Source organism: Haliaeetus albicilla, chromosome 1, assembly GCF_947461875.1.
Source record: "Haliaeetus albicilla chromosome 1, bHalAlb1.1, whole genome shotgun sequence".
NCBI lineage: Eukaryota > Metazoa > Chordata > Aves > Accipitriformes > Accipitridae > Haliaeetus > Haliaeetus albicilla.
The window spans coordinates 48,441,052-48,452,843 of record NC_091483.1 but is presented as its reverse complement, the minus strand read 5'-3'; the positions used below and the strand labels follow the sequence as shown (position 1 = coordinate 48,452,843).

Genomic DNA, 11,792 nt, shown 5'->3' with positions numbered 1-11,792 from the left:
TGTGGTATGTGTTTATTTTTTTTAAATTGTGTATTTCCTACTGCACTTTAAGGGCCAAGTTTGAACTTGCAAAGGATTTTCTATTACAAAGAAAGCATTCTTAAAAATTGGTGGAAGAATTATATCTTCCCTCTTTCAGTATATGTTTGCGTGTTCTTCAGGGTAGCTGTGTTTGTTATTAGTATGAGGGTCAGTCATCCTGCTGAGAGTCATAGGAGAATATGCATTATCTTCAGTACACACAGCAAGTCCAGTGTCTCTTTGAAAGAGTGCACTCCATTGCGCACACTGGCTACAGCATTTGGTGAGGGGGATGTTAGAGGTGCAGGCTGGATGTTCTGATCAGTGGTGCTAAGAGCCTTTGTAGCCAATAGAGGATAGTTTACATGACTGTCATATTAGGACTTCAGTTGATGGAGTGGAAGTGTTTATGCTACTGTGTCAAGAGAGCTTATATGCAACATGCATTAATATAGTTTTCCTAAATTCTCTTAAATTGTTTTACCAAAGGAGAATACACTAAATACATTGCAAAATTACTGCTTGTCTTCATATATATATATATATATATAAAGAAAAAAAGTTACATGAAATGTTGTGACTGCAGGTGAAGGAAAAAAATTGAATTTGTTGTGTGATTTTCACTCTTCTGAAGAGACTGTGAAGAGATCTGAAAGAAATGTGGTCTGTACTGCTGTCATCCAACAAGAGGCTGTAGTTTTTACTGAAACACTTGAGTTAATTCATAAATGTATGTGCTTCCTCAATAAGGAAAATACTATTAATTTTTATAGAATTCTTAATTTTGGAAAGTCATGGTTTCTTTCTGAACCCAGCTTCCATTTAGTAAAAGCTGGTAAAGTATCCAAGGGAGGACTTTTTCCAAATGATGCAGTCTTGCCTTTGAAACAAACTGGAGGCTCATGGGTGCAATCTGAGCAAGAGCGTCTGGCAGGGAGAAGTTGCTCTGGTGCTAGGTACACGGTGAGCCTGTAACAGGGAAGGGCATTTAGCTTTAGCCTCTGCCAGCATCAGAATAAGCAGGACTTTTTCTATTCACGTCTCCAAGGGGAATTGACTTGTCTTTGCTAGTATCCTTGGTGCATAAATCAAGTTGCCATGACGATTTATCTGAATAGATTAGTTAGGGAGGGTGGGGGAAGGACAAATAAGAACGACATCTCTTGCTTTTATAGTGTTGCTCTGTGTAATGGCAAACTTTTTAACCTTGCAAAATGCTTGATTTTTCAGCTCCTAGTCTGCCTATAAATCACACACTCTTGTGAAGATATCCAAGCAGTCTCCTCTAGTTCTGTTCGTAAACATGTTTGTTTGGAAGTCTACTTTTAAGGGAAATATTTTGCATGGGGAATTTTTGTATTGGTTCCTTGCTTCTGTGTAAATTTTGAAGGGTAATTTGTGTCATTAAACCATTTCCTTGTATGACATGGTGGTTGGAACACAGTCATTTCAAAAATCTAGGTTGTTGATATTACGGAGAGGCCTGAGCACTGACAACTGAGGGGAGGGGAAATGTAATGATTCTTATCAAGAAAGGCACAACTGTAAATAGAGATCATGACTACTGAGGGAATTGTAAACACTGTTGAAAAATACACCACCACCACCTTTTTTGAAGTAAAAACTCACTACCAGTGGAAAAATGGTAGTTTATGCTTTATTTCAGTAGGGCAAGAGTCTCTTGATTGTAGGGCTACAGCACCTATTTAAATTCATGGGTTTTGCAGTAGAGCTTTTGTTGGCCTGAGAAGACAAGTGTCAATAGCAGTAACAGTAAAGTAGCAAGTGTCTGAAATACAGGATGATTAAAAAGGAATTTGTTGGTTTACAAAATTTTCCATAGTGCATATCTACTAATTGCCTTACTGAAGCACTAGTTGAAAATTTTCAAAAAAATGCTTTTTATTTATAGTGTTGTTGCAGTAACCACTTGGAAATCTCATCTGATCAAGCATAGCTTACTTTTTTCCCTTTTTCAAATTTGTCTCTGAGAATCTTCCCTTGGCACAAATTTGGTGCAGAAAATTGAGATGGCAATACCAATGCTTAAATGAAGTTTAGGGTTTTTAACTGAAATTTAACTTAAAATATTTTTTCTCTTCAGTCTTTTAGTACATATTTGAATTGGTTAATATTCCTAATGCCTTTGAAAGTTAGTTAATTTTAAGCTATGCCTTTTTTTTTTCTTTCAAAACTTTTCTCAGCAGGCTATCATTTTGTGGTTGGTTTGCTTGCTGTTAAGGAGGCAGGGAGTCTCGTTGTCCCTGTCCCCCCGTGTCGTGTGTTGTGTCTGTCTGTCCCCCCCCATTTTTTTTTCCCCTCTGTCAGACCTTGTGGTGCCCTGGAGCACATCACTAGGCAGTGCACTTTCCAGACTCAACTTAGAGGAGCTATTGGCATAGGATGTATGTAGTTTTTGCTATAAAATGATTTGGTATCTCTGAAACACTGTAACCTCCTGTCAAAAATCTGTCCTGCTCTTTCTGTTGTTGATACAGGTATTTGAAGAATACAAAAAAAAAGTATGACAGGGGCACAAGAACTGTCACAATCGCATTGGTATTTTATACTTTATCTTGGATGAAACTTCAAAGAAGTCTTTAGTTGTATTTGCATGATGTTAAATACAAGTTCATTTGGTGCTGTTAGTACCAAGACCAAAGATGCTCCATTGCAGTGTAATGTATTGAATCCCAGGGAATAACGCAGACTGCCTTTAAGTACGTTGGGTGGAGGGGTGACAGCTGTGATTAATCAGAGGTGCGTACCTAGCATATCCTGCTCACCCCCTGGGTCAGCCTGGTACAGCTGACACCGAAATCAAGGCTGCTAATGTCTGCAGTACCGCTGCAACTGGTTGTACGTGGGGTGGGTAGGTAAAGCATTGTCCTGGTTTCAGCTGAGATAGAGTTAATTTTCTTCCTAGTAGCTGGTTATAGTGCTATGTTTTGGGTTCAGTATGAGAAGAATCTTGATAACACACTGATGTTTTCAGTTGTTGCTCAGTAGTGTTTAGACTAAGTCAAGGATTTTTCAGCTTCTCATGCCCAGCCAGCAGGAAGGCTGGAGGGGCACAAGAAGTTGGGAGGGGACACAGCCAGGGCAGCTGACCCAAACTGGCCAAAGGGGTATTCCATACCATGTGACATCATGCCCAGTATATAAACTGGGGGGAGTTGGCCTGGGGGATTGCTGTTCAGGAACTAACTGGGCATTGGTTGGTGAGTAATTGCATTGTGCATCACTTGTTTTATACATTCCAATTCTTTTATTATTGTCATTTTATTATTGTTATTATTGTCATTATTATTTTCTTCCTTTCTGTCCTATTAAACTGTTCTTCTCTCAACCTATGAGTTTTACTTTTTTTCCCAATTCTCTCCCCATCCCACTGGGGGGGGGGGGAAGGGAGGGAGAAGCTGTGTGGTGCTTAGTTGCTGACTGGGGTTAAACTATGCAAACGTGCCCAACTGATGAGCAATTAGATTTTGGTGAGTAAAAGAACAGTAGGAAAAAAGCCAGCATTTCTTCATATAGGACCTTTGGTAGAAGTGCAAACATATGGAGGACATACTCCTTTCATCTGAGGCAATACAAGTGGTTTTGGGTTATACTGTGAACTTCGTGCTGTGAAAATTGTGGAACTGGTCTGAACCAGAAACAGTTCCTCTTTGGAAATTGTTCCCTTCAACTATGTTTTGTGGCTTACAGTATGGCACCCTAAGCACTTGTAGTTAACAGCAGAATGAAGGGGGGAAGAAATGTTCATTCAACAGAGAAAATGCCAGAAGTGTGAGAATACTGGGTGGATTGGAGGAGGAAGTGGAGGGGGGAAAAGCATCCTCATGTGCAAAACTAGAAGAGCATAGGGGCTAAATCTTCATTGCTGCAGGACAGTACAACAAAACAAAAGCTAAGCATATGGTTGTAGAGCTATAAATTCTGGCATGAGGTTGTGTTATGGTAAAAGACAAGAGGATTATAGATTTTCTTTGTCACTGTCACCTTTTCTTTCACCAACATGGGTTTGGCTTCATCTCAGAATGGGGACTGCTACATGGTTGTGAGAGTAACTTCTGTTTGTCTGACTTACGCTTCCTGTTATTCTCTTTCTGTGCCCATGGAAGCAACCTCTGAAAGTCTGGTGTACTCTCAGAAATAAGTTAAGACAAGACATACTGACTAGGCACTGGAAAATCATGTTAAAATACTTGATGTGGGTGAAAGGAAGAATTAACTGTTTTTCTTCTCTCTCCTTCATTCAGAGCAAAGTGAGGAGTGACTCCAAAGGGCTGAATTACACAAGACATGAGAATCTATATCCAGACACTGGTGTCCTATGTCAGACTGAAAGTTTGTCCGTCTAGTTTAAAGTTTTACATAGCTATCCCTTGCTACTGTGTCTGACCATTCATGCTTGTGGTTCCTACAGTAGGATGTGTTTTAAGTATTTGTGTTTACAATACAGCAGAAATTTAAAACTCTTACTGTGATTGCCTACTGAAAGTTGCTTATGTTATGAAGTGGGATAAAGTCACAGCAATGAGAGAGAAAGCCAAACTATAACTGCACAGCCTTAGTGGAGAGGAATGGGGTTTTGTGCATGTCTCTGAGGGCATAATTTCTTCTGCAATATCTTTATTACCGGTAATGATCAGTGAAAGGGAAAAATCAGTCTAGGATGAGTTTGGAAGATATCATTCAAGAAAAGAATCTTTTCCTTCTCAAACAGTTATCTGTTATAGTGTCACTGAGAGGCGATAAACATAAACAGTCTTGTGTGAAGTCACTTTTCAGAGCAGGATCTTACTTTAAGTCAAGTGCCTCTGTCAGTAACACATTTTCTGATTTCCTGCAGGAAAAACAAACGTGAAGAAAGCATTACTATTGAAAGAGCTGCTGTCTCCACTGTAGGAAACTATTTGATCTCTACTTATAGGGAAAACTATGGTTCAATTGACCTTGAAGAGAGAGATTTTGTAATAGTACAGGAAAAATGTAGCAACCCATTGATAAAAAGTACATAACCTTTATAGAAGGTTAACAAATTTGCACAGCATTATCAGGTTTTTTTCTCTGAAGATCAGCACTAGAATATTACCAGGTTTTAGTTAGCTGGCATACAGCATGACTATGATTTTTTTTTCCCCCCCCCCTCATGCCATATGGCTTTAGATGATAAAAGTACAGGATGTAGTATAGAAATTTATTTCCTAGATTAAAATAGTGCTAAAGTTACAAATCCACTCGAAGGAAGGAAATCAGTCTTACTCAGAAGTAAAGATGTGCCAAAATTACAGCTGCCTATGTGATGTTTATATGAAAAATAATGCATAGGAAGATTTTCTTTCTGTGACTACATGTTTTTGGGGGTTTGTTTGTGGGTTTGTTTTTCTTTCCCTGCCCGCCAGTAGTGTCCAAGCAGATGCTTAGTGCTTTGCTTCCTAGTGTCCCTGTTAGAAGGAAAGCGGTACAAAAACCTGAGTTTTAGTATGCTAATAAATCTGAAAAGGGAAGAAAGTTTTCACTTTGTAGAAGTAAATAAAGTAACAGAACTGTCCCTGGAACAAAGTGGACGTTTGAAACAGGATGACCAGGTATAGAGGCAAATGAATTTGCTTTAATAAAACTGACTGGATCCGAGTGGCTCTAGTGCCTGTTTCAGAGCCTCCATGCAGTGGATCTGTGACATATAAATGCATATGGATAAGTTTACATTGACTATATAGCTACAGTCCATGTGATTAAGCATTGCTTTCAATAAATTTGTGTTACAGAAGTCAGTGCAGATTCTAATGTATTGTTAATGAGCCCTAGTTTCATTCCTTTTCATTTGATGGAAGGAGAGGAGATATACTGCTTACTTCTCTGGGATGAAAGAAATCTACGTTTGCTGTCAACGAAGGCTACCTGGACTTGGTTGACAGGCATTACAATCAGTCTGAAAGAGTTAAAAAAGGTGAAGTTCTAAAAGATAATTGTAGTAGCTTATATGAATGTGGATCCACTATTTTTGTGTATCCTTTCTTTGTTAACTTGCTTATTGTGATGTTTAAAATGCTCTGAGTGCAAGCAGATATGTTAGCTTATTAGCTAGTGTGTGTATGTGTCAAGTAACTGTTCAGTCAGATGAGTTCCAGAGCAGTTACCTTGTCTTTCCTAATTTCATGGCATGATGAGAATTCTCTTAACTCTTTTCATGATGCATACCTACAGATAATATCCCTCCCCTGGTTTTCTTCCCAGCATGGGCAAAAAATGGTACTTGGCATCACTGCGTGTTTCCTTCATAGCTGTTATATAAAAAGGTATTTTGTGTGGGGAAATTAATATATATAACTACTGGCTGGTGCTGATGCCTCACACCGGAACTAATTAAGATAATTTGTGTCACATTGCATATACTATAATGTGCAAGCTGCAATATGTCTCCCTCCTAATTTATTTTCTCCTGTTGTAAATGTGTATACTTGAGGCCTCTACTACAACCTCTGACTGGTAAAGATTGGGCAGAATCTCTTTGTGATCATCACAGTAATCTTTGTTCCACAGACACAAGCCCTACTCTGTTAGATGCTGTATCATTGAACTCAAAGCAAGGGTGGTCAGTGTCTTGCAGGATCAGGAAATGGGGAAGAAACGTATTCTATGAGGAGACACATGCTACATATGAAAAGCAAACACTGAACTTCTTTGTGTATCTGTTCAGGGAGAAAAGATGACAGAAGTATTGAAGAGGTGAACGGAGGGAGGAACAGCTTGAGGTCTGGAGCCTTAAGAACATGGTTGGTTACTCTTCTAAAAAATACAGTTGATAAACATAAATTGTTTCTCCACATATTAAAACATCTGTAAGGTACTTTAAAAGACTATAAAATATTTTTGAATTTATTAATGATAAACAATTGAGAGGAGGAAAGAATGTCACCAGAAGAAAGTTATATACAGGAGCAAATCTGGAAATTTTGATTTGAAGCTGTGAGATTCTTGTATAGCAATCAAATGCAATTTCCATTACATGAAGAGATGGAGACAAGTCTAAAATCTAGCTTCATCCTTACTGCCAGATTCTGGGTAGTTTAATATTTTGAGCGTTGCAAGCTCAAAATCTTATCTGCTGGAAGGAAGGGTAGTGCACAAAATTTGAAATTAGATATACATTTTGCACATGCAAATTTGGCTCATCGGTATTTAAATCTCCAACTAAAGTGTGTGTCTTGTGAGCAGAATGGTTAAAATGTGATTTGCCACACTTGTGCACGTATGCAGAATCTTGGTAAGGTGCATCATTACATCACATTGCTTAAGTTATGAATGTACAAAGTATCTCCTCTGTAAGAACATCTGTCTTATTTGAGAAATATTTATCCTCTGACTTAAAGCTTTTGTTGCCATCAAATACAGCAAAATAATAAAAAGTCATTGCAGTTTTGATTACAACCCCCTAATCTCATTATACTTATTGGTACTAGAAGCAGAGGCAGAAAAAAATGTATTAATGGAAGAATTCTATCCTCAATTGTACAATTGCTGTAAAGAAAAAGGTTGTAACTCCAGCTGATGGACCAGAGGTGGGGGCTTCCAGGTGGTGTCAGAAGTGATCACCACAATGTTTTACTACATCTGGAGATTTTGAAGAAGTGTCAAGAGATGAGACATCAAACATTTGCTGTAAGATTTTCAGGATCTTTTTATTTGATTTTGGAATTCAATTGAATTTATATTTTTTGAGTACAGTAAATGTATTACTGGTTTTATTATATAAAGAAAGGGCATATTGTAAACCTCAAATGCAAAAGAATAAGGGATAGTGAAGCAGATTCTTGACTGATACACACTATAAAAAACCTGTTAGGTTGGCTTTTGTGCTGTATGTAAATCAGGGTTGTATTTGTCTCCTTTGTATATGTATTCCCTTTTTCATTGCTTTCTGTTTTTTTTTGTTGGGTGAAAGCCTGATGATCCTGTCATCCCAGCAATATTATGAGAGAAAAACTTAGAATTAATTAAAGATATAATTGGAAGAATGAAACTTAACTGAAATAATGCAAAAGCAGAAAATGTTATGTGTTCCATCTCATGGGGAATCAAAAGAGAGAGTTCTGACTGAAAAGGCAGTGCAGACATGATAATCAGGCAGGTGTTACTCAACACTTTTGGGGAACTGGCAAATCATCAAAAGAAAATATAGCTGGAATTCACTCTAACAGAGAATCAGACTCAAACATTTCAGATGAGCAGGATCTGTTTAATGTGTCATCTTCATTCCTCAAGCATAAACCTGCCATTGAATGTGACAAAGAACTGCAGCTTCTTAACCAGTGGTACAGACAGGATGAAAATTTTGTTTCAAGCATTTACAAACCTCAGCCTACTAGGTTAGTGCTGAGTTCCTTCTGTTCAGAAGTTGTTTGGTAAAGGAATAAACATGGTTTTCCTTCCAATCCATTAAGGAGATGAATTTATTCTTCATTAGTCTGAAAGTGGTCGTCTACTTTAATCACTGGAAGTTTTATTGCTGAGCACTTGCACAAAAGAAATACTAAGTCTGAAGAGTTTCCTTCAACATTATATCCCGCAGATTAATAGTATCCTTATTTAAATGAGCAGCAGTGTTTTTTCTCATTATAGTATGAAGTGCAGCATTAGAATGTATCATTTGAAGGAAGATTTCCCCCAGATCTTTATTAATGATGCTGATAACACTGTCATCAAATAGGCGTATGAGATTTTATCCCCATGTTAGAGATGGTGTAACTGAGGCCCAGCTGAGATATATATTTATTAAAACAGAGGTATTAAGACTTAAACTTGTATCTGCCCATCTGCCAAACTGTGCAGCAATTTGGTAAGCTAGAGCTGCACTTACCTGAAGTAATGGTGTTCTTTAATCATGTTTTATGATTAGAGCAGCTTCTTAATTTTCCGGTATGTTCTCACAGCTTGTCTTTTACTCATCTTCATAGCACATTTTACAGGGATATTTTCAGCAGTGATCTGCACACAGGCAGCAAGCTAAAAGCAAATGGCTGAGGTCTTTCCAGAAAGTACTCAAGATATATCAAGAATATGCTCCACTTACTCTCAGGGAGGAAGCATCTGTGGAGCTACTTGAGACAGGTGAGACTAGAAACCCAAAATGAAGAGAAGGACACTCAGCTGGAATGATCAGCAATACATTACTTCCTAAAAGAAGGAGAAAGTTTAGTTTCAGTAATAAAATAAGTTAAAGGAGTTAGAGACATCACTGGTTTTGGCACTCCTCAGAATCTTGTGGTAGGACAAGCAATACTTAAGTGAGTGTTACTGCTGTAATAAATATGTAAAATAGACAGAACTTCAGACATTACTCTCAATAACCCTAAATGCCTTTTTCTGTTCAATGTACTGTTTAGTCCACTTAAACATATGTAACTCCTTCTACAGTCTGCAGGCAACTCTTTAGGGTCTACTAGAGGAGCAAAGAGCCTGGAGTTTGGCCAAACAAAATAAAACACATGCTGTGAAATTCTGTTTAACTGCAGAGAATAAAATTACTACTGCAAAATAACCTTAATAATGCAATAATAATTTAACAGCAAACCCACGCATTTAATGAGGTTTTTTACAAATAGATCTTTTCTGGTTATCATATGAAGAACAAAGGAAAATCAAATGTTTTCTCTGAGGTTCAGGGGGGTTGTGCATCAGAGCTAAGAAAGTAATCTAGTACTTCTTTCTGCCACCCTTTCACAGTGTGGTGCTCATAGTGCTCAGATGAGCAGTTAAATTATTTAGAGATTATAAAGCTATTAGCCTTCAATTCAGTAAAGAAAGTTGCTCCTTCTGGGATATCTTTGGAGTTATTTATGTATTTGAAGACTACCCTGTTGGTTACTGGTTAGTATGAGTTACATCAATTTAGTTCTTAATCAGTCCTTGTGGTAATTTCCCTGTTAATCAGAGTGGTTTGTTGATGTCCTTGGCCTGCCCTCCATTTTGTTGATACCTTTCCCTAGTGTTTTCTAAGTAAACGCAGGCTCTTATGCCAGAGCCACACTTGGTCAGAGATTATTAATGCCCTGTTCCATAAAAAGAAAAAAATCTTTGAGTTTAGCACCTAGAATGACACAGGTCTTTTCTTGTATCCATAATCATGTTGTGATGTGGACATTTCCACACTCTTTAAATTCCTCTCTCTCACAGCATTATTGTCTTGTAACTTTTCTCCATCACTTAACATGTTTTTCATTATGTTACCCAGACCAGTTAACTAAATTCCAATCAATAATTTTGTTTTATCAGAGTTTGTTAGATGTTTTCAAGGTTTATAGAAGGGTCTGTATTGCTGCAAGCATACCAAGGTCTTTATTGCCATCCTCGTGTATGCTATGCTCTCTTCCAGCATAATCTTTTCTTAAATCATTTTGATGGTAACTTTTAAAAAATGGATTTAAGAGTTAGAACATTTTTTCTCTCTCAAGTCTTGCAGCAAGAGGTTGATCAAGGATTCAAGATTCGGGGCTCTCCAGAAGATCACTGTTACTGCTTCAAGAGGAAGACCTATGACTTGGAATACAACCTGTCAAGCAAGCAGGCTCCAAAATGTTTTGACATCCACCTTGTGAAAACAGAGGTTAATGAAGTATGAAGCACATCAGAACGTCACAGAAAGTATCCATGCACAGGTATGCCTACCATCACTTTCCTTTATTCACCTCTGTCCCAGATGCTGGGGATTTCTTTTCATCATGTTCTAGAGCTTTAAAGAGGGAAAAATTGAACATCACAATATTTTTTGTCTTGTCTTGAATGTAACTATGTATTTTTAAAGGTGCATCTTAAACCTGCAGTAATTTTATACTCCCAAGTCAGGTGCCTTCACTCTTTCTTTAAATAACTTCTCTAAGTTCCCTTCTTTCAGCTTGGTTTTCCCACTTGGGTGTTTATTCTGATGTTCTTTATCTCTCTCACTTAATCGGCTGCAGTCTTCTAAGACTTCCAGAAGACCAGTCTTCAGTTTGCTTTGCCTGTCACCTCAATTCTCAGTATTCAGGAAAAGCTATACAGTGGAGAGTCCATGTCACTTTAAATCCTTAGAGAGGCATGCTGAGTTAGAGTGATATAGAAGGCTGACATGTCATTCTTAATTCACCCTAGATACCCAATTTCATCAGCAATCCTATCAGAAATGGTGGGATTGCCATGGGATTAAGGCAATGTGAATCTAGAATCAAAATCTTATCAGCAGTTGTTAATTTATGCTTAATTAAAATCTGTATGTGCTCATTTATTGCTCTCAATTCTTTGAGTTAGTAACAAACTTGGCTGTGTCTTGCAAATCTGAGGAAGCCAAGAAAAGTATTAGGTATGGGCTAGAATACTCTTTTTCTCTTAACTGTAAACTGAGATCTAAGTGGACTCATTCAGCACTGGGGTTTTGGGGGTGTTTTTTCTATTGTATGAACTCACAGACAGAACGCTGTATTTAATCTGTTGAGAAAAGGTGTAACACAAGATATGATATGTCCATTTTTGGCTTCGCTTTATCTTAATTCTTCCCTTCAATCCTCATCTTAGATCACCCTTCTTGTCTGTGGGTATGTGCTCTGGGCTTTACAGGTTTGTAAAACAAAAAGTCCATTATTGAGCCCAAACCTGCTCTGTGTTTTGTTCCTGTTCCCCTTTATTTCCTCTTTTGCATCTCAATGAAACGGGTTTTGCCATTGCTTGTCTTATCCTTCAACATACTCAAAGCATGCATGAAGGGATATTATTTTCTTTTCTTGTTG

At 37.8% G+C, this 11,792-nt stretch overlaps 1 long non-coding RNA gene across 7 annotated transcripts in view; it reads left to right on the top strand.

The window, feature by feature from the left end:
- Positions 1-2,326: 2,326 nt before the first annotated feature.
- LOC104319817 (uncharacterized) overlaps positions 2,327-11,792 on the top strand; it is a 42,166-nt gene continuing 32,700 nt past the window's right edge. For 5 of the 7 annotated variants that reach the window (XR_011325517.1, XR_011325521.1, XR_011325519.1 and 2 more), the window contains exons 1-2: positions 2,327-9,141; positions 10,485-10,688. This is a non-coding gene — a long non-coding RNA (uncharacterized lncRNA). The remainder of the gene's footprint in view (positions 9,142-10,484; positions 10,689-11,792) is intronic. The other 2 variants (XR_011325516.1, XR_011325518.1) reach the window with 2 other exon arrangements.